The sequence below is a fragment of the Apteryx rowi genome, unplaced genomic scaffold (genome assembly GCF_003343035.1).
Source record: "Apteryx rowi isolate R43461 unplaced genomic scaffold, aptRow1 scaffold_27, whole genome shotgun sequence".
In the NCBI taxonomy this organism is placed as follows: Eukaryota; Metazoa; Chordata; class Aves; order Apterygiformes; family Apterygidae; genus Apteryx; species Apteryx rowi.
Window position 1 is genome coordinate 4,589,932 of NW_020449085.1, and position 24,325 is coordinate 4,614,256.

The 24,325-nt window shown below is 41.3% G+C and overlaps 1 long non-coding RNA gene across 1 annotated transcript; it reads right to left on the reverse strand.

The window, feature by feature from the left end:
- Positions 1 to 121: 121 nt before the first annotated feature.
- LOC112967338 lies at positions 122 to 24,235 on the reverse strand. The gene is made up of 3 exons (XR_003253930.1): positions 23,606 to 24,235; positions 17,015 to 17,169; positions 122 to 908 (listed from the first exon to the last, which is right to left on the reverse strand). It is a non-coding gene; the product is annotated as an uncharacterized LOC112967338 (long non-coding RNA).
- Between the last annotated feature and the right edge of the window lie 90 nt (positions 24,236 to 24,325).

The following is a 24,325-nucleotide window of genomic DNA, read 5'->3' on the forward strand; positions in this document are numbered from 1 at the left end:
AGAGCGGGAGCAGGCGGCAGGCTGCCCGTCGGGAGCGGGCACGCGCGCAGCCCCCGCAGCTCGCCCCTTGCTCCGCCGGGCTTTGCCGGCCAGAGGACGGGGCCAAAGGGCTGCGAGGATCGCGAGGAGCAGCGCCCGCCGCGCTCGCAGACTTCTGCGGAGGAGCGCGTCAGGCTGTTTCCCGCTTGTGCRCATTGACACCGGTGCGCCGCAGATCTGAGCACCTCTTGTGCCTCTGAGTCTTCACGACCGTTTCCATTGCCTCTGCTTTGAATCTCTCAATTTCGGTCAAAGATGCTTCAGGTTAAAGCTAATGTATCCACATGAGTAAGTGGAACAGGATTTGACTGGTTAAGGCATACGGAGTTTTTCTGCTGCTGTTGTGCATAAGGAAATACTCAAAACTTACAGAGGTCTGTGATTTCCCACTTAGAACAGAGTCAGATGTATTTTAATTATAGGAGACCCTCTGCCGAGCCGCCTTCATGGTACGTTCACAGCCATTCTTCACTTGTTAGACTCACTCTGTAAAATGAACAAGTCGGTTACTGGAGGTATGTGTAAAATGCGTTCACTTCTGGAAAAAGAATAGATCTGGGAGTTATTTCAGGCATATGGCAGGCAGGATCCTCCACTTCCTCTTTGGTGAAATTTGCTGTCATCTCTCATCCCAGGAAGAGTTTTACTCAAGTAAGAACTGCAGAGCAAGTATTTGTCTGTTGATAGTCACCCTTTCTTTTTTCTTTTTCTTTTTTGGGGGCTTTTGCTTTCTGTTCAGAAGGACATCCTGGAGACCTGGTATAGTTCTTTGTCTGAAATATTTTGATGGAAAGTGTGTTTTTTTCCAGGAAATGAAATTTTCAGTGGGGAATATCTGTTTTCAATAATATCGTTTCTCTAGAAAAAAACTGAGCATGAAACATTTTTCAGTTTTTAGTAAATGACAAAAAAATTTACTCCAACCTAAAATATGGTGTTTAAAGACCTCCAATCACCTCAGAAAAACTGGGATGACCACCACCCCCATCACCACCACCACCCCCAGGCACACAGATCATTTCCCAACTGCAGGCTGGTTYAAATCCGTCGAATAAAAGGCTGCAAGCCCCGCAAACCTGTACCAAGTCTGTGTATCACTATGAAACTGTGAAGAAAACCACTATTCAGTTCCTCAGTTTCAGTTCCCCTGTTGGACCACTGAAAACATACAATCATGATCCAGGCTTACTTCCAGAATCCCACAGAATATATAGACCTGGACCCCAGTGGAAGTGATAGGGTTTACCCTTTGCAGGACAAAAGCTGCCTAAGATAGTAAGTATGTGCAGCATAAAACAGATAGGAGCCACCAAGCTCTATCTGAGTAAATAAATTGGCCCAGAAGATTTTAAGAGGAGAGGCTTTAAAGGATCGTTTTGGTTCCACAACTGTTCTTTCATTTGCTGCTCTGTTGATACGAACAAGCAGCATTCCAACAGATGTTAGCTGTGAGAGCGTTCCTGAGACGTAGGACTTGCTTCCTGGGTGTTGTACTGGGGCCACTGACCTATTTCATGAAGACCAGGAAACAGCCTTCATAATGCCCTCCTGCATAGGAAGTGCAGCAAGCTAGAAGGACCAAATGTCTTGGAGGGATAAAGGCTCTCTTCTGCGATGGCAGTACATTGAGCTATTCATCCTAGATACGTATATATCAAACTACATTTTTATTTAGATGATAATTTTGCCCAAAGGCTGCAAGGTACCTCTCCACTTATACAGAACAGTTCATAAAACTAAAAGCCAGATACACCCTTTGGTGGCTCATTGGCTTTGCCTGGCAACGTGTACATATTCACACCTTATTTATACGCAGAGGCAGTTTCCTCCAAGCATTGCATATTGTGGGCTCACCGGCCCTTTAGAATTAGACCTTGAAGTTCAACCGCACAAGGAATTGTCCAGCTCTGAGAGCGAGGAGGCATTGCTGATAGACCAGGGCTGGAGACAGGCACAAGCGTTTCTAGAGAAAATGTCATTCTTCTTACCAAAAATTCTTCATATATACATAGTGCTTGGATTGAACACCAACAGCCATTTCCCTTTCCCTTTGAGTTACATTTTCCTTTTTATCCGTCATATATGCTTTTTCCGTTTCCTTTAAAATCATTTATGTTTTCTCTTTCTATCTCAAACAATATTCCCTCATGTTCCTCTGGCTTAAAAGTCAGCATGAGTTTTAACTCCAATCTCATAAGGAATGTAAGTTCACTCCAACAAAAGTTTAAAAGCAAAGGGACTCTTACATTCCAAAGCCCTTAAGACAGTTAAAGTTCAGTGAGAAAAATGGTCTTTTTCCTTTTCCATTTCCTGTCTTATGAAAATATTGTGGATTGTAATCTCATTGCATTGTGAAATACAAGTTCCCATTTCGATTGATAAGGCGACTAGGTGAGATATAACTTAAATTGTAACAAATTTTACGTGGCTTACGTACTAGTTACACCAATTAATTATGCATTTAATAATAATAATAAGGCTCTAAAAGTCTGTGAGAACTGATTTGCTATTTTACAAGCCCTGATCATATCAGTTAGCTCTGTGCTGCTAGATTAACTTGTACACTGAGCTTTTCAGAGAAAAGTGAAGAAAATATGGAAAGAAGTTTAAAGAAGGGAAAGGGAAAGAAAAAGAAGACAGAGGTGGGATATAACAGCCATAAAAATATATCACCACTATAATAAAAACCATTAAAAGGGGACAGAATGTGAATCAAGATCAATTTACTTCATGTCTTGAATCACTCAAAAGATGGACAGAATAATACCACTCTGACAGATATGGCTCAAATCTCTACTGTTATAAAGTGAGGGTAGCTCCACTGAGATCAGAAAGCTATATTGATTTATACTAGCTGAGAATATTGCCCACGGACTTTAACCCTCTGCATAGATCCTTATCTTAGCACAGCAGCCATAGGGGATGTTTGTCAGGTCATACTGAAATAACCCAGACTAAAAGGCAGTTTTACTTTCCCTTCAGTCTCCTCCTATATATAATTTCCCCATTACTGTTATGGAAAACAGTTTGATTTCCAAAACATCCCCTTCAGCAGTTTTTTCCCCTTGGCATTATTTTTATTTACCTGAATCCCCTAAGGCTGATCTTTCCCTGCAGATGGACCTAATTAATCTTTCCAACAGTGCCCCTAAGACAAAAGAAAGTAATATATGTACAGATGGGACCAAGGTACTCCATCATCCATCCAAATAAGTGACCAGTAATGTGACCAAAACTATCCCCTTGAGGTTGCTGACTGACCACTGTAAAGTCACACAAGGCTCAGTATAAACAATAAATTTTATTTACTAAGGTGGCACCCCCCCCAAAAAAAGATTGGTTTAAGGGAGAATATAATAAATTATTTCTGACATGAATAAATTATACATCTGGAAGGCAAATTGCCATCGTAAATTTATCTGCCAAATTAATTTACAATGGGCCTCTAGCATGACAATAGGTGAAATGTAATATGTATGTATGCAGAATAAAAAGCATTTCTGCAGTGTTGCATTGCATCTTCTACTGCATTCTCATTAAAATGTCACCGCATCATTAGTTCTGTGTTTAGCTTCGGTTGAAAGGAATACCCACTATTCCCAAGCTAAAATGCTGGAGTGATTTTCAGTCCTAAGCTATTCTTTTCATTTTTGTAAGATCTAACTTGCATGAAAGTAAATGAATCCTTGCAATGTTAGAAGTGCACACTAAAGTGTCTGCCAATTCTATATAGTATAAGAAAACTGTATTTAAAAAGGAAAAATAAATATTATCATCTTAATTCCTTCCCTATAATAGTCCCTTTCAAAGGGAATTAATTGATCTGTGTTATCTCCCAAAGTCAGGCTTTAAGCTTGCCACCTGCTCTTTCTCTCTTCTTTTCTGAACTGCTACAGGAATAAAATAAAATAAAATTGTAAATGTTTTCTTAAATAAAGTATAATTTGTGCCCTTACTGTGAAAACAAAGGGAGTTTGACTCTCTTTTCACTTGGGCATTAATTCTGCAGACTGCTGAGCAATTTGATCCTGATCCATCAATGCGCAGTAACAATGCTAGTAATGGAATAACTATCAACTGCATTTTCGAGGTGCTCATGGGTGTGTGTTTTCCTGGGTCAGTACCAGAATAAACCCACAAATATCACTGGAGAGGAAAATCAAGATCACTCAGTCTCAGACCAAAATTCTGTAGGAGTCTGTCTGTAATATAAATTAGTTTAGATCACTGCTTTGGAAAACCACTTACAAATTGTCAAATGCTTGTGGAGAAGGGTCATACTGAATGACCAACATCCAATATAAATTTTTAGTAGTTGGGCCTTTTCACCTACGTACACAGAAAACCACTGGTATCCCAGAATTTGAGCACTGTCTGAGAGGGTTAGAAACATAAGCGATATTACCTTCTGTCCAAACTGCCCAGCTATCACCAGCTGACTTGAACAGAAGACCTCAGTTCCCGTCTCCCAAAAGTCAGATTCTGGATGTGGCAGCTGCAAAGGAGCTATCAATCCCCAAGCCCCTTTGGTTCAGATAAAATCGCATGGCAGAAAGTAATAGTTTTGAGGGAACATTAACAATCTGCTGAGTTTAAAATACAGTCTTGTATGATCAGGAAAAAAAATCTATTCACATGATTGAACAGAGCTTTTATGTTGTGCTGGCTAAAATAATGTGCTTCAGAAAGAAAAAAAAAGGCATTTATTGAACCCACTCCAGAACCCATGACAGTTTAGGGCTGATATCACTGGCTACAACCAGGTGTGGGTGTTGTGCAAGCTATCTCCGCTAGCTCTCTCTATCTGCAAGCTATCGCTGAGAAGTTTTGCTCCCTTGAAGAGCTGATGCAGCATTTGTTTTGTGACCATCACCCRGGACAGATTTTGAATAGACTTTCTTTTTTACACAGGTCCAGTGAGACCTCAGGAGAGAACTCAGGACCAGTGAGAGCAAAAGATGCTATCTGGTAACTTGTTGTTCATATCAAGGAAGCTGACTTTTAAGTCTGTCATCAGATTAAACCAGCTCTCTGTTCTTTTTTTTCTCTTATTTGAGAATGGCGTGGGAATGAAAGTCCCCCTTTGTGAAGAGTCCTGCTTGCCCAGGCCAACGTATAGGAGCGCTCCAGAGCCTGGCTCTGCCTCCTGGGCTCCAAGGTTGGCTCACAGTGGTCTACACAAATCTCTAGGAAATAAAATCAAGGCATCTCCAAACCAAATAAGCTTACGCAGGTATGCCCAACAGGCAGGAACCAAGTTACTGTTCCCTTATTAGAATCTTTTAAATAAATACCTAATATGATGTTTTTAATATAAGCCTTTGAATGTGCACTTGAGACAGGCAAGGGGTAGAGATGTTGACAAAAGCTCTTAAAACTCAACGTTTCCTTTGAGCTATGTCTGGTAATTTCCCTTTGTGGGCACAAAGAATAACCGAACAATGCTAGAGAAGTGAGAGCAGTGCTCTGCGTGTTACACAACCTTGATTTGATGCTTCAGGTTGTGACATTGCTGAAGTTTGTTGTGAAAATGAGAACACTCTCCATAATCACTAATGCAGAAAAGTTATTTCTTTTTCATGAAGAGGTTATCAATACATTAGAGATAAGTTATTTTCACAAAGGCTTTCAGGAAGGCTGCACTGCTCGTTTGCTTGAACAAAAGGCATTAATAAAGCTGCAGCTGTCAATATAAAAGTAATCAAACTGTGTCAGCTCCTCTCTGAAGATGATGACCCAGGTCTATTAAGATTTACTTACTCAGGCAGATGGATGAAGCTGATGCATGGATTACCTTAGTTATTGGAGACTCTTAAAGGATCTTGGTCTCCAGGGACAGAGGACCACGTTATTTTTTCCAAATGTCCAAAAGAAGAATGAGTGAATTCAAAGGAATATATTCTCATTTAGGTCTGGACTGAACTCCCAACAGAGCCATGTCCTGAAGCTATAGAGGCCACACCATTTGCACAATCCTAGGTTTTACGCCGGTGCCCTGACCTTTGTGTATATGCCAAATTCAAAAGCTTCCCACTACATCTGGCAGACAAGGAGAAGATGAAGAAAATTCATTTTCCCTTTCCTAAAAAAACAGAGTATTTAGCATTCCATGTAAATTAGAACCAGGAAATAGGAATCCCATCTGTTAATTCAATTTGGAATTCCAAAAGCTTTTTGAGAGGTTTTTCATAGGCTTGTTTCAAAGCAGTAATAAGACTAAAGGTTGGGACCTCATCCTTACCAGTATAAATTACTGTAATTCTACTAGTTCCAATGAAGATACACCAATTTGTACTGTCAGAGGATCAGGTCCAGATATATGCAAGCTGTAGGCGTTCTGACTCCCATCCATCCTTCTCCTATCTTTGTTTTGTCCTGCTAAACTTTGCTCAGAAAATGACCTTGCGAAGAACTACTCCTTCCATTGTTAACCCTCTGACCCTCTAAACTAACATCCTTTGCTCTTTCTCATTCAGCAGGTTTCTGGGTCTTATTAACTAAACAGGCCAAGTGACCGTTCCCAACTGAAACCAGAGTCTCTGACAAGGAGGTTATTGTTTTTCAGGCTTCCTCCTAGTACTAGATCTGCAGATTTCAGACTGAAAAGGAATAATGCAGACATTCTTTGTCTAAACATTATCTGGAAAGCATCAAGATAACTTGAGCCACTTCCTCATCATTTAAGATTTGAGGGGTCATCTCTAGGGATCTAAGTGATTATGGTCACAATTTCCAAACCTGGATGCTGAAAATTGTAGCAAACTGTAAGATGAGGTACCTAAATAAAAGCACCTCAGTCTTCAGAATTAATAATCATCTAAGCTTCCACTGAAGTTAATGGAAAGAGAGGGTGCTCAGCACCTCTGTGAATATGCCTTGCTATGCACTTAGATGACTAGCTCAAAGCAATCAAATTTGGACAGTATGAGCAAAATTTTGAATAGGATAATGCTGTATTTGGGCTTCTAAATTTACAGCTTAGAATCTGCATGATTTTCAGAAGTGCTTATGAGCAGCTATAAGCACCTATTTTTGAAAATTCTTTCTTTATCTTTAGGCAAGATGTAACAAGTCTGGTGTTCTGAATGGTTGTACAGGATGAGGGATCTTTTATGCCATGGAAGAGCAGAAATACTGGCCAAAAATGGGGGCATGCTGCTAGGGGCTTCAGTCCCTTAGGAACAGCACACACACTTTAACATTCATGCAACCCTTTAGTGCAAAGGAGGCACTTTCCACAGAATTAGTCTCATTTTTCTCAAGAGTCTCTTCCTCAAGAGAGCCCATTCAAAATCTAAGAATCTCCACTTTGTATGTCTCAAAATTTCTTTGAGCTTCTCTTATTTTAAGGATAATGGGAGTTCACCAGCGTAGTAAGGAGGCTGTAGTCTCTCCCATCAGCACCACCTAGTGCAGAGCATGTTTCACATCATTGCACCCACATGCAACTCTTCCATCTGCATCACAGACTGCTTGGGCAGTCCCCTATATGCATCTTACATCAGTAAAGTTAAGAGGAGAAATATGAGGGAAAGGCAAGATGTTATGTCAAGGGGAGTAATTTCAGGACACCACCCCTCAAAGTAGGGGTTGGTGAGATACTGCAACCGAATTTCGGGAGGGTATTTTTTGTAAGAGTTGACATACAAACAATATAAGGATTATTATATTGCCACAGTATTAAAGGGGAATTTGTAAACTTTAACCTCGGCTGTGCTGATATAATCACTCTAATTTGCAGAACAGAGAGGACAGAAAAGGGGGCCACAGTGAAGCTGCATGGATGCAAATCCATGAACAGAGTCTGGAGCAAAAGTTCTGATTAAAATGCTCAAAATACCCCGAATGAGCTGTAAATCAGTTAGATTGTTAGGTTATTTAGGCTCCTAAGTAATTTAGATTCTTTTGAACATTTTCCTTTTTATTTTAATATACCACTGATTTATTTTGCAAAAAGCTGCAGCATCTTTCCATTTCAGAAATCTAAATGGCAATCCCAAACAGCAGATTTCAGAGCAATAAGCTAAGCTCTTCCCTTTTACCATTAATTGCTGTGGGTCACTGAATAAAAAGCACTCTCCTCATCTAAATTCAATTTCTGCTGCCGGAGTGTCAGATGGCTATAGCTCTCCAGGCCATACAAAAGATTCTCCTCTTATAAAAGAAATAAATTTTTGAATGTCATTGTCTGTTTGATCATTTAGAACTAAAGTTTAAAAAAGGAGAATTGGCATTATATGAACATCTTAAAAGCAATACTAAGTCTACACTGAGAAAAATAATTCAGTAGTTCCATGTAAACAGCCAACTTATGCCATAAAAGGGCCTGTGAACACAGACAACACTAATCTTTTCTAACTGTGCACTATTTTTCAATATTTGTATTTAAAAGCCCTCCCAAGATTAGGTCCCCATTATGCCAGTTGCTATACAAAAACATAATTCTGTCTACTTTCTTCCATTCACAAATAATTGTGAATGATATTTTCTTGGCACAACCAAATCAATGTATATATCTATGACCCAGAATGTTGAATCTCTGCTAAAATGAAGGCTACAAGCCTAAGCAGTATTTATGGAGCAAAATGGAGCCCCTATGTCAGAGACATGACCTCAAATGATCACAGCTGCAAATGAGGAAATTGTAGTAGATTGAATAATTCTGATTTTGCCTAAGGTGTTATGACAGAAAGCCATTAGACTGAATGTATCTTCCTTTCTGGAGTAAGAGAGGTTCTGCCCATACTGCCATTGACTTTGAATGGACTCTGATGCTTTGTTTTGTTTCTGAAGTCCCATGGTCTAAATTTATTGCTGCTAGAGCACTACTAATGAAAAGAAAAAACTTAGCTTGACCAACGGAGAGAGCAAGTTTATTAATAGATGCTGCTTTCCTGAGCAAAGACATGTTTCACCACTGGAAGCAAGATGACTGGGAAGGCTTTCTAAGATTTGAAACAAGAGGGAAAGGTTAGTAAATATCAAGGCAACCTGACCATATTCAGGAGTTTATTGTGCTCCAGAAATCTGAACTCACTGCCTTGCAAGAATAAAGCAACTGTGGTTGAGAAATTCCTTTTCAAAGACTCGATGGCCAGTTTATTGCCACAGTGCAGCAGAAGGTGAAACTGTGCAATCAGTGATCTCCCAGACGGAAAGGTTCTGGAAGAAATATATCTGAGGACTTGATATACTAAGGACTTGAGAAGACTGTGGCTTAGGCGTCAGTGTCTAGCTATGTGACTACAGGATACCAGATACCGCTGATTCCACGTGCCACATACGGGAGCTGCACCTCGAAGTGAGACACTGAGAGGCAGGAACCTTGACCAACAGAGGGAGCCAAGAACTGCGTGGGATTCAGCACATTGGTTCAGTCCCGAGAGACTGGTGCTCTCGAAGCAAAAGGCACAAGGCCAGATACTGACACCAGCTACAATTATTTCTGCCCACTGTTATTCATGTGAGAGCTTTGCTGGTGCAAAAGAACACCTTGCTGCTTGTGGTTTTAAGGTATCACAGTTCCAGAAACAATATTTGCCTTTGGGAAATGGATTAAGCATAACTGCCTAATAATGAAACATTTACTTTAACTCATTACAACAATTACAGATACTAAAAATATGAGATCCACCATCCCTTTTAGGGTGGACAGCATAAAAGCTGCTCTTGGCTTGCTGCTGCTAACTTAAACCTGCATTCTAGGGATTTATTTCTTGCTTCAGAAAGATACTGCCTGCAGCTGTAGAATATACTTTCACAATAATCCCTGATGCACTTCCCATGTTTTTACTCTAATGGCTGTGACAGCCTGGTTTGCCGCTGGCTAAAGGTTTCAAATTCTGTTTTATCTGCCAGTTCTGAAGGGCCTGGTTTACTGTATTCACGTGCACTAAGTAGCATGACACTACATACAGCGTAATACAGAGCAAAGTGCTAGTCACTTTTGGGACTAGTTGGGAGAAACTCCGTGCGTATATGTCATGTATTACTGGTTTGAGCCATTATCTCACACATCTGAAACAACTCACACAGCCAGTTCAGCCGGCGCACATGTCAGATGGTGCTCCCGATCTTGCAAAAGGCTGGGACAGGGCAAAAACGATAGTGAAGCATCTGAGCAGCCACGCTATACAGCCCAGCTGAGGGAAGCAGTGGGTATAGCCAGCTCTCAGACGCTATTCCTTCCTATGGGCACTGTGACATTAACTGTACTTAACAAGAAGAGAAGGGGGCTACCATGTTAAATATAAAACAGACTCGCAGTAATGAGGAAGAGGGAGACAGGAGTGGAAAGGTTAAGTGACGCTCAAAAGACAAATAGGCAGCTGACTGCCTATGTGGGGCTAATATTGGATCAGTACCAGGCAAAAGCTTCCTGAAGGCAGTGACAGTGCTTAGCAAGAATCAGAGTCCTCAGTACCCCGCAGGATTTGTAACTTTATTTTTGGCTCAGGCCTGGCTTTTCCCAATACACCCATTAGTAAGCTGGGAATACAGATCTGCCGCACGGTCTCACAATTCTGCGTGTGCATCCAAGGGGAATGTCAGTAGCGTGCAAGGCCAGCCAGAGCTCACATTGCCCCAAGTAAGTGCATGACAGCCCTGACTACTGTATCTAGCAGACTGCTTACTGCCRCTTGCCGCAGCCCAGGAGCAGCACATCAACACACTGGTTTCAGACCAGATTAAAACCTTTCATCTCCTGGCCTTGGGCACTGACAACAATAGGAAGCAGGAGGTCATTTATTCGTGATATCACCACCTGCTTTGGAGTTACTCTGCTCGATTGACTCTTCGCAGTCTCTAGACACCATGTGGTGTTGTAGCAGATGAGAATATTAGGATAAGCACTGTGTGCATGTGTAGAAAGATGATGGGAGTACTAGAAACATTTATTGTACAAAACCATCAGGCATACAAACCAACAGATTGGAACAGTTTTTAAATTCTTGACTTTTCCCCCACTGTAATTGCTTCACTCTTGGGAAAGAAAGAAATAATCAATATTTGGAATTTTATCAGAAGAATATAAAGAAAAAAACACTTCTCCTAACCTACAACATGAAGAGAAAGGTACTATAGAGTCTACTGTTTCACTGCCACTCTATTTATGTCGCAGGCCAGGAGAAGTGATTTTTGTTTATATTCTTTTGATAAAATATCGCTTTTCCTTTTATACCTTTACCAAAGCTACCAGATAGGAAAAAAAATCTAAAGAGAGAAATGTTTGCAAAGCCACAGACTTGCAGGAGGACTCAGGGACAGGTGCACCTACCTCTGTTTTAAACTAATTGCTTTAAATTAATTTGGTTTTCTACCAGCTGTATCTTACCAGGGTGCACATTTACAGTGATAGTATTTGTTAAAGAAAGAGAGGTCACACTTTTAAATGAGATGCCAGACTTGGAATTTAATAAAGAATAGGAATTTGGAAATCAAGCCTACAAAATCCTTGTGATAGCCCTATCTTCACAGGAAGCATATTGACAGAATGATCCTCTGTGTCAGGCAAGAAGAGAAAATGAGAAAGAGACTAGTGCACTTTCACACTTCCAGAGGAACCCCAGCAGCACAGAGCACTGCGCGGGCCATGTGGCAGAAACAAAGATTTCCATTGCAGACGCTAATGTGTTCTGCTGCTCCAGGAAATTGTTATTTCTTTGTCACTTGGGTCAGTTCTGTGAAGATTAGCTCCTAGCAGAACAGACGTGCCATTATACTGATATCTAATAACTTTGCCTGTCAAAAACCACAAAAGAATGCTTCTTTCACGTATATATATGCTTTTATATACTGTACTTCCTCACTGTTTTTCCCTAATAAAGAGAACTGTGCAGTCCTACAGCTGGAATAATAATACTTTATCTATGAGACTGTGATTTCAGTGTTAAGCAAACTTTTATAAAAGCCCATGTTTTATCTGGAACATTGTGAAAATTGAGCAATTTGACATCATTTTCATTAAATGAATGTCACTTTTGTATACAAAAAATATTTTTCCACCAGCTTAGAAAGGTACCCTTTATGAATGAAATATTAATGCAGTTGAAAATGGGGGACTATACTAAAAGAGAAAGAATGAAAACAAGCAGTTAATTAGTTATTTGTACCACACTCAAAGTTTAAGAAGCCTTTTTACATCATGGATTCTACAAACACCATTTTTTTCACCTTATCCCCTCTTCAAAGCACACTTCAATTATTTCCAAGTTTTGAATTATTATCTACTCCGAATTAGTGCTAACTTTCTAATTCAGCACAGTACAAACAGAAACGGGACTTTATCCACTGTACAAATAAAAGAACAGCCACACAAAGGAGCACCATTCTTCCTCGTGCCTGGTCTCATGACAATGAATTTCAGCGTCTCTCCTAGGAGAGCCTAAATGCTGGTCTCAAAAGAAGTCCTTTTGTTCAGTGAAGCTGTTAACTCCAGTCATCTCTCAATGATTGTATGATTCTCTGTGGCCACAAGAGCTACTTCTAATTTATTTAATGACACTTAATTAAGTGCTCATTAATGCTCATTCTTACAGAGTTTTATCATTACCAAGAATGACTACCATTGGCTGCCAAGAGGGTAGCCCTGGGCACAGGGAGATCAAAGATTAATAAATCAACTTATTGGTCCAGCAATACTATTTATAGTTCTACCTATATCTGTCTCTGAAAGCTTTCTAAAAAGCTAATGGTGCAAAACTGTAGTCCTCATTATATCTGAGCTTATTTATGTTAGTTATCCATAGTTTTCTTACTCCAGTTACTACAAAACAGGAGCTGATGGATGTTACAGCAGTCAAGGGGTTTATCCACTGGCATCTATTTACTTCGTTTGTAATGCATGTTAACGTGTTGATACATCTGTTCTTGTTACTTTACTATATCAGAGGATACTGATTTTGAAACCAGTCCAATGATTTCATCTGGAGATTATTTTTTGTATAATAATAATTCAGAACAGATTTTCCTACCCTTGCTCAGAAGGGGTTGTATGCAATCTCTCACGTATGCCCATTGAAACCAAACAGGCTACTCCGAGAGTAATATACTATTGCATGTGAAAAAGAGAAGCAAACTGCAGCCCACAATTGCTATCATTATTATTGCAGAACCTATTACACTGAGTGACAGACGATAAGAGGGCCAGAGCTCCTAGCTATGAATGGGCTTGAGAGTGAAGACAAGTAGCTTACGTTTAACGTGATAAAGAAGGGAGAACAAGTGAGACTGTGCAGATGAGTCAGGAGAATGGTTAGAGCACCAGCGTTCTGGAGGGAGCAATGTGAGCCATCAAGGCAGAGTATTGTAAGAATATTGTAACAGCAGAGACTCAAGACCCAGGATGAAAGTTTTAGTCCTGTAGCTGTCACACCTTAGAGATGTTATGGAGAAAGAAGCTACAATCTCTAGAGACAGATGTTGTGTAATAATGTAGAAAAGGGGCAAGTCAAAAGTGAAGGCCAGGTCTGAGAAAGAGACCTGAGTAACACACTGAACAATGGTGTTTTCCTCAGCGACTGGGAAAGAATACCAAAAAATGTACATATGGCAGGAGGATGGGGGACAGGGTATAGGGAAGATAATAAGCTCTTTTTAGCTAGGTTGAACTTCAGCCAACTGTGAGGCCTTTATGAAGAAAGGTAGACCTAGGAGATATTAGAGCACAGTGATTCCAAATGAAATTGCATGAGGAAATGACATTACTCAGAAATAACGTAAGATGAGTGAGAATGAGAGGAGAAGGATTTACTACAACAAGTATACTCTAATAATTATAAGCTGTTACTCTTTTTACAAGGTCAGTTCTACCTTCAAGTAGAACTGAACAACTATATCTGCATGCAGAATGTATTTTCTTTGAAACAACAGGGAGTCAGAAACACCAAAGTGACATTTGCTTTTATCACACACAAAGAGATGGAGATTCTTTTCTCTGGTTCTCAGCAGAGAAACATGCAGCCGTCTGCTAGGATGGAGTCATTGGGTTAGTGCTGAATCCTCAAGTTTGTTCTTTCTTCTGTAGCTCAGCTATGTGTTTAGAGCCTGATTTTCTGCAATGCAATTTTGCAAGGAAAGATGCATCTAAATCCACAAGTATTATGCCTACAGCATTAAATTATCTAGGCTCGTGTTTCTGTTTGAATGAGCCACAAAGATATTAACATTCTAAACATCTTAACCCTGAGACAAACATGTCTCTGATCATAACTCATTATGTGGCTCATGTGCCAGAATATGGAACAAAGATTTTGTTTTCATCAGAGGCGGGGACTATATCAACTCCAAAAAGAAAGGTTATAACTGTTCTTGCAAGGATTTGGGCATGATGTCAAAAGATTTGTTGTCTTGACTGGACTGCCTTACTGCGGAACTATCTAGCAAACCCTAGGATTTTTCACCTTGGTTTTTAGGCAATTACCTAAAAGGGTGCTGGTGGAGACTCTAGAAAGAGGGGTGATCAGGATCCCCAGCCACAGTGCATGGAGCAGCATCAATTCATGAAAAGCAAACTGCAGCAGTGTAATGGGTAGCAGGGAGCACATGCTCTGCCTTTCCCCTCCATCCCTCCTCTCCCCCGAACATGCTGAAGTTCAGGTTCCCTGGGGCCCTGTGTCTGCCCATACTGCTCAGCCTGTCTCCCCTTGCCTCAGCAAAGGGGTCTAGGTGAACTGCACCAGCTAGACCTCACCACAGAGAAGCAGGTAAAAGAAAGGGGCAGTAGCCTGGGGCTGTTATACCTTCTTCTTTCACACTGTGGCAGTTTGAGAAAGTTTAGATCAGCCTGGAAGGAAGGTAGCTTCCACGCTAATTCAGTGTGTATCTCAGATTTCCCTGTCCATCTTTCCCTATGCTTGTGGACTGCCTCCCAGATCTGCTCTACCAAACAAAACATAGCCCAATTAGGTTTTCAGCAGTTCGATGAAAAGTTGGTCACTGAAGCACTTGGAAGGATCTGAGACTATGTTTTCCAAGAGATTTCATTCCTTCAAGGGCAGAGCCTCTCTTTGCTGCTTTGCACCTCCCTCTTGGAAACAGCAAACACTTGCGGAACTGTCACATTTGATTTTGTTACCATGCCCAAATGCAGTGCAACTTGAAGGTGACCCAATTCATATTAAAAAAAAAAAAAAAACAGCAACAACAAAAACAGTTTGGGCAGACACCAATGCAAAGATGGCAAAGCAAAGGAGATTTCCTTTACTCAATGAGATGAGATTTTCTTTAAGTAGCTAAGCACTATAAAATCCTCACAGTCAAGTTCACTCTGTTAACAATAAGATATTATCCATTTGCTTTGGGAGGAATCTAGGTCTCAAATTCAAGATATTGCTTACTGAAGACAATCCAAAACCTTTTGCTTTTAATCAATCTTTCTAAGGCAAAACCATCCACTGGCACCCATGACCTAGGATCTGCATCATTTTAAATTAGCACCTTACCATCAGTTGCTATAACATATTTCAATTAACAATGTAATGAATCCAGAAACTCCACATCTCTGGAAAAGGAGCGGTTCTTGCTATCTGGGGCAATTCAGAGAAACTTTCTGTGCTTTACATAGAAGTCTTTTGTAGAACTGCAGCACAGGAGGAGAGGTGGGTACACATGCAACRTGTGCTGCCCTGAGGAAAAATAGCCAGCCAGGTTCATCACTCCTCCACTTACAGGATTGGGAAGAAGATGACTAGATTCTAGATACCCAGGACTGAAAGCTCCAAAGTCTGTCACCTTGCAGCTCACCTTGCTAAGCCCCCTTCAGCTTTTGTGCATTACTCTCCCAGCAAACACTTTCTCTTGGGCATTACTCAGTTCCTCAGAAGCCGAAACCTGGCACCGGAAACAGCGTATGGGAACAAGAGATGACTGGTCCTTGATTCTTACACTAGAAATCTGTCATTCGTTTTTCTTCACATTGTAAATTACTCCAATTCTAAACACGTGTTGGAAAAGCTGCTTTTCAAAATCTAAAACTGCTGCAGAGGATCATGTGCCAACATTCAGACCACCCGGCTATGAAGCCGAATTTCCCATTCTCTTCCGATGCTTGATAGAGCACCTTTTACACTGACAAGTAACACTTGTCACAGTGGGCCCCCAAAGCCCTAGCATCTTCTGCTAAAATGCATGGAGACTCCACTAGGAGCATCCCCAGCTCAGGAACTGAAAAATCTGGCCTAGCTAAAACATCAGACTTTGAAGCAATCTCCTTAAAACTGATTCTTCAGGCTTTGGACAACCACTTTTACAGAGATGGGACATGGCTTTTATTACCTTCAACTCTTGTTATTAAGGCTCAGAGTGAGCAAAATACTTAAACATCATGCTTCAAAATGCTTTTACTTCAGTACTTACGTACTTAGCGTATGCTTAAATTCTCTGCTGGATCAGGACCTAAGCACACTCGTAGGTACTTGCTCCACTTGTGCAAAAAAGCAAAATAAACCCCTCTACTTTTTGAGCATTCTCATAAAATCCCCATTTATAATGGCAGCTCAAACAGGACCACTTCTGTTCCCACTCTTATTCAATACCAAGCTACTGAGTCAAAACTGTAGTTCTCTGCTTTCTAAGACTGTGTTCATGCGGGCAAGAACTGGACCTGTATTTGTCTGTTTGCGCTAGACCGGTGAATGCTGTGCTGGCCAACACTCAAACATTTTTACTACCACCTTGTTTGGTGGTAAAAAATCTACAATACAGCTTTTACTGTAAAACTACCAGTCATGGAGTTGTACCACTCCCATACTCTATTGCTCAGTTTTCCTTAGTTATATCCAGTGACATCACTCAAATCTGAAACATCCCAGTCATTTGTATGGTGACTGTAGCACTTGAAACACGAAGCTGCTAAATCCCTGCTAGAAACCAACAAATGAATTAAGACCGGTAAATGAGATCTACTGCCCTACCATATTTCACTATATTTCACGGTAAATTGCAAGGGCCTTAAAGCTCACTCTTCATTCCTTACCTCAGAAGTTTCTGGGCCAGTGGGTGACGGTTTTCATGCAGGATCAGCTCTGGCCTGATGGTTCTGACGACTTGCTCTTTGGTCTCCCCAGGTGTCATTACAGAAATGGTGTGCATGATTTCCCTCCATTAGGAAGCATTAAGAGCTGTAGCTAACTGGGTGACAAATGCAAATACAGCTCAGTACAGCTGCATAAACTCATCATTCTCTCTTTCAGATAAATGCAGAAAGCACAGACTCCTGTGCAGTGCACAAGCCACTTCACTAACACTTGTCAAACATCATGTGATGAGCACATTTAGGGGCTCCTCGCCGTTAGTCACCTCTAAGTCTACTCTTAAAAGAGCAGGTGCAATGGGGCCAAGACACCACAGGGGAAATTGCACAGTTAGCATTTTCAGCCCATCATTCTCTGCAAGAAAGCCTTTCCTCAGGAGTTTTCCACCAGTTTTGGTAACTTCCAAGTCCCGTTCAGGAGGAACACTAACATTTTAGAGGGCATTTCCAAGCTACCAGACTTCAAGAATCTCTTATCCAAAGTTCAGGGTTCCTGGTGTCATCTCACAAATTAACTCAAATGTTACAATTCCTAAAGGATAGGTTTTCCTACCACGGAAAACTCAGAGAACTGAAGCTTGCCTTGGGATCAGAGGGTCCAAATTTCAATGCAGTGCTTTGTGCTGTTGGCAACAATCCTCCAGTCACAGAGGTGGATCTGAAGTTCACTGAAAAAGGAGAGTTTTACCTCTGCTTTTTTTTGGTTCTGTATCTCACCTAGAAAGCTTGGGATCTGGATGATGATCACTTCATGTACAACATCTATGACTTCCTCACCGCATGCTTCTGCTTATCTCACCAACACATCACTAGCCATAGGTGGTCCAAAACAGGCAAACAATCACCTCGTTATAAGTCAGGAATTCTTTTCATTGTATGAAACATACATCACTGGTATAATGTCAAATGTGAGTGAAACAGTCATGCTGGGAAATCACAACAGCAGGGAAAAGTGTACAGCAGGTAATATGAGGTATTTGTGGAAGTGATTCAGTAGAGCACTTGAACACATGCTCAGGACCTAGTAAAATCAATGAGACGTGAGCTGTGCTGTGCAGGAATAGTACGTTGAATCACCACTGTAAAATGGGCTTCCACAGCCAGCAAATGACACAAGATTTAACAAACTTATCGTATGGTTTGATTCAAGCATCTCATCCAGAGGTAGCTGAATGTAATATTTGATGATGTGCCATGCTTAGTCCTCCTCCCTCTGACTTCTGTGGGAGCCAGAACATGCAGAGCACTGGCATTTATCCTCCAGCATAGCTCCCCTGTGTAAGATTAATACTGTCAATTCAATTCCCAAGGATTTGTGAGCCAGACAAGCAAGCTGAAGAAGAATAAGCCCCTCTCACAAGGAGACAAGGACACGAAAGAGGTTGCCCAGCAAAGTCATCAAAGCAAACAGCATGAATGAGACAGTGTTGATGGAGACAGAAGTCGCATTGAAGGCTGCAATAACAAAGCAGGGCAGTGACATGAAGATAAGTGGCAAAGCAATTGGCTGGTTGACCCAAATGTGTGTCCATATAGCTGGCGTGCTAGCAACCCATACAAATGGATACTAGGCATTGAAGCATTCAAGTGTCTATTTATGTAAATATATTCTCGATGGTGACACAAAAATACATAGGAACAAACACTTACTAAATACAACTAGAGGCTTCTGTTAGGGTCTGAGCTAATTATTACAAACTTTCTTTGCACCTACTGCCAATGAATGAAGGGTGCTAACTGAGCTTCCTCACTATTTATTCTCAAAATCTAGAGTTGCACCCTGCAAAAGTTGATCCTGTAAAAGTTGTATCAAAAAGCCCCTTGAAGTTACAAAGATGCCCTACTATCAGGTCAGTTTCTGGTCACCTACTCTAGCAAAAAGTAGGCTAAAGGCCAATTTAAGCAGCTAACCAGTTTGTCACTTTATAAAGAGAATCCCTAAGTAGCATAAAACTAGTAACGTGCTTACACAGGGGCAAATAACATATCCAGAAATTGGAATAATTTTGCCTTCATTCCACCATTAGTGAGTTGTGAGCAGCTTGGTCAGGCAGAGTGTCCCACAGTAGCTGGAGGAAACTCTTTCCCTTCTCCCTGTCCCCCAATCCAGTGTCCCGTTCAAACGTTTGTCTGCAGAGATCAGAAAAAAGATGTTTTCTCTTGTCTTCCTTGCCACTGTCCCTCATAACTTCACATGACCCAGATGCAAGCAGAAGAACTAGCATTCTGGGTAAAAAAAATGCATAAGATCCCCGATGCCTTCGTACTCTACCATGGTGAAAACGGTATCTTACTTTATAGTGGTGTTGACTGCAGACATTCATTGATACTTGTGGATTAACTAGGTACTTGGGTGATGTTTGGCATAGAAAAGTCTACCARTACATACGTGTTAGAGCATGCACACATGAAAATCTGCAGAATCAGACATGGATACCAAACTAAAAAAGACACAGTCCTAAAATAGTTGCTTAGAATATGTGATCATTATTTGGTTGCTCAGAACTAAACAGTCTATTATTAAATGACTGCCAAAGGTTTCCTAGCACTYAAATATTACAGGACTTCAGTTTTGGTGTGTAAGGTCATAAACTAGGTCCTCACCGATTGTCATATATATCTGAAACCACAACAGCAAAGGACATATATAAATTCTGGTAAAACATGTGAGATTCATCACACTGGAGAGAAAAGTTTTACTGCTAGTTTTGATGTATGAGTTGAAACTTTGTGCCTTCTAAAAGCAAGTCCCAGCCACATGCAYGACATTTTAAAGTGCCTTATTCCAATTCCAGTAAATGAGCACCAGATGTTTTTTTTATCGTACTTGCATTTTATATAGTCATTCAACATTCTAGGCTCATAAGAAAGTCTAAGAAACTCTCTCTGATCCACCTCTCCCCACATAAAAAAGAGAAGCCACAAGAGAGAACAAAATCAACAATAAAAAATAATAACTCTGATTAAATGAAAAAAGTAATTGAGGGAAGAGAAGAACTGAAATCCTTCTTCAAGGAGAAAGAGAAGACAGGGTGAGAACAATTCCTGGGTTCAGTTATCGCTGAGCACAGACCAATTGCTGGAAAGTCTCCCACAAAGAGGAACAATGTTCTTTGCTTTGTTTTGATTCCTTCCAAAGCAGTTTTGCTCTGAAAGGTTCCCCTTGGTCTATAAATGCCATAAACAGAAGATCAAAGGCCTGTAACTATGTCTGACCATTTTGGCTTCTCCACAGGCTACGGTGGGGATGAGGTTGCTTCCATGGAGGAGGGAGTCTAGTTTTTAGGATTTATTTGTTTAATTAAAGTGTTTTATTTTCTTATTTTCTTTGGAGAATAAGCTGTTCATTCACTCTGATCTCACTGCCCACTTCATCCACTCTGATGGAAAGGGTTCCCCAGGCCAAACTTTCCTCTGACCAGTACCCCACAAAGACACCTTGGAGTGGACCTGCAGAGTGCCAGAGAAAACTTTATTCCTGCAAGCGCTAAGTATTATTTTCATTCCCATTAGGTTCAGTCTCTGGCAGTTTTGATTTTCTTTTCCATTTCTGTCTATCCCAAGAATTTTTCACTGCTTGTTAATTGAATACATAGAAGGGCTTGCTTCCTGCCTAGAGAAGCAATTCAATATTTAAGTGTAAGCTTAAAGCAATGCCAATGCTTAAGTCCCCCACTGAATTAGAGCATAGCCCAAGAGGCTGAGAAACAGGTTCCATTCGTTGATCTGCCACTGACTAAATTGGTCACATTTCCTCCTTAAGCTTCAGATTTCACCCATCTGTGAAATGGGATGATGATCCTTCCTTAACTCACAGGGCAAGTATGTGTCATTAATATTTGGACTTGGTTTCAGATTCTTGAAGAACAGCTTTTCTATTATATCATTTTCCTGTTTTGGACAGCACTTGGACTAAAGATGTGAGAACAGTTTCAATTCTATATCCTGTAAAGTCTGATGGCTGGGTGTGGTGCCATCACCTGGAATATGCAGTGCTTTTAGTCTTTATAGTGGATGTTGTGAAAAATAAGACAAGAGACTGCTGCAAAGCAAAAACCTTGGTTTGAACCTTTGTGAACTTCAGGAAAGTTTATACTTGACTCTACATCCAAATTTATCTGCTTGGGAGCATCAAAGCAAACCTTTCAGTGTAAGAGCCTATGAAATCGAATGGAAAAGGAAGAAAGGGAGAGACTGCAAATGAAAAAGGTAAAGAAATAAGTGAGTAGAGAAAAACAAATRGGAACAAAGAGAAGCAGAAAGCTTATCAAATCTGCATGTGAGCAACCAGACTCATTTCAGAAGTGGAACTGTAGACTGTATTAGGCTCCGGTTTTCTGAGGCTCTTGCTTTTGTCTCTACTACAAATATGATACAAATATGATACAGTGGATGGGTGCATTATACGTGCCTAAACACTTTCAAAGAAAACACACTTATTCTCTGTACAACTCTCTTCCAGGAACTTGATGAAGGGAACAGATACCCCTGAAATGAATGAGAAAACAGCATAACTGTCATTCCAATTGATTCCCAGGATCACAGTCCCTTAACAGTTTCCTAGGAGCACTAGGAAATGCATCAGGCGGTTGCATCAGGCAGCTTCAGCAGAGGATCTTTCCTGACACAACTGTTCAGAGTCTCTGACCAGAGGACTCACAATGGTTGATGTTTCACTGTGAAGGCTGAGCCTTTGCTACTAGAGAGAGGTGGAGATTATCTTGATGCTGCTGCCCCACAATGGCAGATGCTATAAATCCGCATGCTGACACCAAGCTCTGTGTTCAGTAACCTTTTGTTATTGCAGCACCTGCACGTGGTACAGTTTCTGTGACCGACCCTACACAGACCCCGAAGATGGAAAATCAAACCTGAAATTGATAGACCAGCCCTGGAAGGGACCTGTCACTGAATCCAGTTCAGTCTCTGCAGGTACAGCCATGTCAGAGACCCTTTCCTTAACTGACCATGTTGTTCCATCTTGATGACCGCAGGATCACGTGTACATGTCTTCTCTGTACACGCACCCACTTCTACACACACTGCACACAATTTCAAATTACATTGTCATTTTCCTCAAACCCAGCTAGTAGATTATTATTTAGTATGGAGGAGAGAAAGGAGTTGACATGTGTGATGACATTTGAATGCTGTTGYGTTCACTTAACTGCAGAGCTGAAGCTCCTAATTATTTAGCCTTACTGTTTTATGGAGGCCTCAGGTGTCTTCAAGACCTTAACAAATCAAGGCTTTTGCTTCTGAGACAGGCTGAGCAGGTGTTGAAYTGTGAATGCTGATCCTGAACTATGATTGCAAAGGCTGGGTACAATGGCACTTACCCTATTATTTTGTTCTTTGCTCTCTATTTGCCCTCTGCAACCGAGCTCTTGGCTGGGGATTGCCTTTTGTGATGTTTGTATGGCACGGCAAAGAAAAGTCTTCACCTAGACCACTTCTATATGCTACCGCAATATCAGTGTGATTGCAATACTTTTAAATACATCAGGTTTTTCACTTGTAACATCATTTTAAAAACTGACATTGAAACACATGTACATTCATAAAGTATTATTCTGATTGGAGTTGAAATACCCACATAGATACAAAGAATGTAGCGCTCCAGAACAAGGACAGACACACAGAAACATGCTCTCAATAACCACTCCAAGGAGACAGTTTATCTACAAATCAAACACATGGCATGCTTTGCTCCAGAGCATCCCCCTTGATGCACCAAAGCAGCATCTAATCAGCTTTCACTCTAACAAACACAGGTTCGTGTCACAAAAGATGTAGGAAATAACCCACAGTCTCACCCTGCACRTACAGGAGAACAATAACAATTATTTTCCATGAAGATCTAGGTGTCCTGTGTGCAAAGTAAATACCAGTGCATGGGAGAACTTTGCATGATGTGAAAACTCTGGAAGGATYAGAAACACTTGTGACTCTCCAAGATTATATTACAATTCTGTATACACAATTGCAAAACCCAATCCTGGTGATTTGAACAAAAGGTGAAAGTAGTATATTTTAACTAGAGATTTAAGAGGAATTATTTGTAGGAGAATCCTGGTAAGAAATAGAAATACAATCATTTCTCTAACTTTTGTAATAATGCTTACCCATCATCACTGGGCAGAAAATGAGCATTTTTGAAATTCAGTATATTAAAGCAGTATGCCTTAAAAGCCTCTCAAAGCTCAATCTAAATAATCAGAGAACTAAGGATTCTGCAATTACATGCAAGAGTTTTACCCAGATTTACATTTTTTACTGCAGCACTGTGTTAAGACACATTCAGAATTCCTGGGTTTTTGTTACTTGGCTTACTCAGACAAACTCTATTGATTTCAATGAGCTTTGTGTACACATAAAGGCTGATTAAAAGCTGTGATCTTTAATTTAAATTAATTTAGCAAATCTGATTTGTTTGCCTGAGCTTCAGTTCTGAAAAATTTTCCAGTTCTAACTCAAGCAGAGGCAGTGAATGCCACTTGGAAAAACTAAGCTTCCTAGAAAAAAAAGTCATACCTTTTTTTTAAACAGATGATTAGTAGGGAACCTTCCTTTCACTCCAGTCAAGTTAAAGAAGCCTTCAGCGCTCTGGCTGGAGGAATGGGCAGTAACTCTCAGCTTCCACTGCAACTCCAGGGCCCTTGGGAGCAAGCTGTTTACAGAGAAAGCGGCCCAACAGCCCAGGGTAGGAAGCAACCCCAGGGCTCAACCTTCCCTGCCTGGTGGCCGTTCCTCGCCCGCACCTTTGGCAAGAGGCAGCCGGTTGCGGTTTTCAGWCAGGACCCGCTGAGGCGGCAGACTGCAAAGCCTTCTCAGTCCTTCAGGCTTTCTGCAGTTTAAACTATTTCTGCCGTCAAGACATCAAAGGGTATTACCATTATCCGGAAACCAAAGGACGCTAACAGCTTTTGGACAACTGCAGCCGCAGTGGCTAGTCCTTCGCCCCGAGGAGTTCGCTATGAACTGCGACGAAGCCCTGGGAACAGGTACAACCGGAAACGAGCAGCTGAAGCGGCGCCCGCAGCAGCCCAGCTCTCACTGACGCCCTGAGGCAGAAGCAGCGACGTGGCGGGCCTGGCCGARCGGTCAGGCAGCCCAGGGCACCGCGGCCGGGGGCTGCCGCCGCCACGGGGCTCGCGGGGCGACAGCGGCGGCGGCGGGAGGCTGCCGGTGCCCGCGGCGCTGCTCGCGGCTCAGCGGCGGGCTGCGGGAGCTGGGCGCGCGCCGCCGCCGCGG